Source organism: Phalacrocorax aristotelis, chromosome 2 (genome assembly GCF_949628215.1).
Source record: "Phalacrocorax aristotelis chromosome 2, bGulAri2.1, whole genome shotgun sequence".
Classification (NCBI taxonomy): domain Eukaryota; kingdom Metazoa; phylum Chordata; class Aves; order Suliformes; family Phalacrocoracidae; genus Phalacrocorax; species Phalacrocorax aristotelis.
In genome coordinates this window covers 85,968,111-85,971,950 of record NC_134277.1, presented here as the reverse complement: position 1 = coordinate 85,971,950, position 3,840 = coordinate 85,968,111, and the positions used below count along the sequence as shown (strand labels likewise).

Here is a 3,840-nt window from a genome sequence, read left to right as displayed (position 1 = left end):
GCCATCATTCCCGGGATATGTCATTTACAGAATAGTGGTGCAATAAACTAAGATATTCTGTAGTTTAAAAAACCCAAAACATTATCAAGCAACTAGTATGAAATGTCACCAACCAAATCATATATTCTTTCCTCAAAGTTTCTGTTGCAGTGCAGCCCACGTTGCAAAGCAGTTCCTAAGTAACTAACAGCAGTTTGCTTTGCAGCCATGACGTGTTCAATGGTTTCTTCTGAATGGAGGCAAAAATTTCCTGTGAAATTGCTGTGGCTTGGTCTGGAGCGTAATCAGACTGGCAGAGCTCAGTAAGTGTGCTGCCTATTTCATCACAGTTCTGTTTGAATTGTTAAGTTTTACACATCAGAGCAGGCTAAGACTGATGATACGCAGTTTCAAGAGGAGAATATATGAAAAAGTTTGCTTTAAATATTACATGACTTGTTTTAACAGTAAGTTGAATTTCAAATATAATGCCAAAGGAAAGAAATGAGTATCCAGGGAGCTATTCTGTAGAGCTCCCATCAGATTAGCCTTCTGTGGTCAAGAAACTGTTCGTAAAGCACCTTTATTTTGTATAATTGTTTCTACATTTTTGAAGTAAAAATGGGCGTCCTGCTGGTTTTCTTATTGATATTCAAAAGGGTTCTTGAGTGTGTCGGTCCAGGGACCTCTGCTGAGTTTGACTCCCTAAACTATATGCCGCTGATCATAATCTAACTCTTATAAAACTGGATTTTTTTACTTTAAGGATTTTAAAATGCTTACCTGGCGGGGGAGACACCATGATCAGGCAGGTGGTTTTCCCAGGGCAAGGCTCATCCCCTGCATTCCAGGTGTGCTGACCCCTTCGATTTCCCCAAAGGTGGGAAACTCAACTGCGTAATTTGTGGTAGTGGGGGACTGCAAAAAGGAATTTTTTTCGTACTTTAATGGATAGAAGTTGCTCTTGGGGAGATTCTGACTGGACACCAGAGGGAGATTTGTCACAGTGAGGACGGTCAACCATTGGAATAATCTCCCCAGGGAAGGGGTTGACTCGGCCACATTGGACACTTTCAGGAGTGGTCTGGACAGGGTGCTGGGTCATCTTGCCTAGACTGTGCTCTTCCTAGAAAGGTTGGACTAGATGATCCCTGCAGTCCCTTCCAACCTGGGATTCTGTGAAAAGAAAAAAAAAATTCTCCAGAAGAGGGGGTGGATGCATTTTATGTACATAGAAATGAGCATAGAGAGGAAAGGGTATTAATTCCAGTTTTCCATGACCACTACTAGTAACATCTTAATTATTTTCACAAAGTCATCACCACCACCACCACCACCCCCCTCCCTGAAACATGTTGGATGTTTTGTTGTCGCTGTTTTTATTTGGAGGCTCTTCCAGTAATTTACCATGACACTCTCAGCAAGGAAAGCGGGGAAGGTAGGTGGGGAAGAAGTGGAGGGAGGATGCTCTCAGTTCGAAGGAGCAGTTGGGATATATGGAGCCCTCCTTTGGGACAGACAAGGGTCTGGTGAGAGCTTGAGGGTCAGATCCAAGGGGGGGGCAGCAATGGCAGCAATGTGGGGGGAGCATGTTATTGACCATGGGGTCAGGGTGAGGGAGGGGATGAAGCCTTCCTTAAACCCCTCAAGGAAGTCTGGGTTGGGCTTGGTGCTCCTGGGGGCCATGAACTTCCCTGTCACTTGCTGGAAGGGCAGCACAGCAGGACACACACAGTCCTGGAGATTTCTGGAGGGTCTAGAGGGTGTGGTTGGGTCAGCCCAGGGGGTTGCACTGATGGCTCTGCTGTCCCTGGCAAGGAGGCACTGGCAGGGGAGGTGGTCACCCATGGCAGCATTGGCCATGGTGAGCATGAAAGAGTGGAGATGAAGATCCTGAGGGGAGGGGGGGAGGGAAGGAGGGAGGAGAGCTGCAGAGCCAGGTGAGCAGCCAGCAGCTTGTCCAGGGAGTGAGCAGCTGGGATCATAGTGGAGCAGATCTGAAGGCTGGTGAAGATGAAGGCAGCTGCCAGGTCTGTACAGACCCTGTCCTCCAGATACAAGAATGGACCATCCCAGTTCCTCGGAAAACAAGCAAGCATATTAGGATCCCAGTTTGGCTAAGCTAAGAACTCATGGGACAGCTTCACTTCAAAACAGCTACATATAGGAGGTGGAAGCAGGGCCAGGCTTCAAAGGAGGACTCTAGAAATATTGCCCTGGCATGCAGGGATGGGGTTAGGAAAGCCAAAGCTCACCTTGGCCTGTCAGGGACATCAAGGGCAAGACAAAGAGCTTCAGCTTCTACATGGCTAGTAAAAGGCCAAACAAGGAGATATGAGCTTGCAGCTTAGTGGGCTGAGTAATTTTGTGGCACTGGACACAAAGAAGGCCAGTGTCCCTAATGTTTTCTTTGTCTCCGTCTTCACCACCAAGTTCTTGGTGCTTAGTGAAAGGGCTCAAGGAGGATAGGAACGGCAATCAGTAGGTAAAGACTGAGTCAGGGATTATATGCAAGAAATCGTAGCGATCAGGGAAGTCCCTGGTGACTGCAGAGTGCAGCAAATGTCTCATCCATCTTCAGGAGAAGCCCAAAGGACAACCTAGGGACATACAGGCTGGTTGGCTTCACTTTGGTCCCTGGGGAAATTATAGAGCAAGCCCTCCTGAAGCCCATTTCTGGGCACATGCAGGAAGAAGGTTGTTGGGAAAAGTGAGCCTGACTTTACTGAAAGTTAATCATACTTGGCCTGCCTGATTGCCTCCTGTGTTTGAGGGACTGCATTTGTGGTTGAGGGGAGAGCAGTGGATGTCATTTACCTTGATCCCAGCAAAGCTTTCCACACCACCTGCCACAATAGTCTTCTTTCAAAGTCAGAACATTGTCTGAATGGTTGGATAATTTGATTGCAAAAAAAGCTGGTTCAATAGTAGGGTCCAGAAGGTGGTGGTGGTTAATGGGACCTACACTGCCTGTAGACCAGTAACAAGTGGAGTAATAGGCCTGTGCTGGGCCCTGTCCTATTTGACATCTTTATGAGTGACCTGGAGGAGAGGACAGACAGTTCTAGTCTCAAGTTTGCAGATTATGCCAGATTGCAGGGACACACAGTCGGGTCAGGGATGCTATCCAAAGAGACCTAGCCAGGCTGGGGGAATAGACCAGCATGAATTTCGTTGCATTCATCAAGGACAGATAGCAAGTGCTGCCCATGAGCAGAAAGCTCTGGTGCAAGGACACAGGCTGGTGCGTGCCTGGCTGGGGGCAGCTCTGCGGGAGGGGACCTGGGGGCCTTGGCAGGCACAAGCTGGGCATGAGCCAGCAGTGTTCCCCGGCTGCAGGGACGGCCAACAGCGTCCTGGGCAACCCACTGCAGGAAAGACATAGAGTTACTGGAGCAAGTTCATCAGAAGGCGCCCAAGCTGGCTGACGGCCAGAGCACTTGCCCTATGAGGGGAGGCTGAGGGATCAAGTCTTGCTCAGCCTGGAGAAAAGATGGCTTCAGAGGAGGCCTAACAGCAGCCTGCCAGCACCTGCAATGGAGTTATCAAGAAAACAGAGTCATCCACTTCACAGTGGGGCATTTTGGTAGGATGAGAGGCAACAGGCGTAAGTTGGAACAAGAGAAGAGGTAGGGTAGAAGGAAATACTTTTTCACTCGGGACAGTCAAGAACGGGAGCTGGTTGCCCAGAGAGGTTATACAATTTCCATCCTTGGAGAATTTTAAGATCTGACTGACCTGGTCTGACCTCAGAGCTGACCCTGGAGCTTGGACTAGATGTCCTTCCACAGCCCTTCCATTTTGAAATGTTGTCTGTGACTCCTTGTTTGAAAATTTTAAAACTACCTTGAACTTCCAGCT

General features: G+C 48.4%; 1 non-coding gene across 1 annotated transcript; it reads left to right on the top strand.

The window, feature by feature from the left end:
- The first annotated feature begins 754 nt into the window (after positions 1–754).
- Positions 755–918, top strand: LOC142054084 (U1 spliceosomal RNA). Its single transcript, XR_012659430.1, has one exon. It is a non-coding gene; the product is annotated as a U1 spliceosomal RNA (small nuclear RNA).
- The last annotated feature ends 2,922 nt before the right edge of the window (positions 919–3,840 follow it).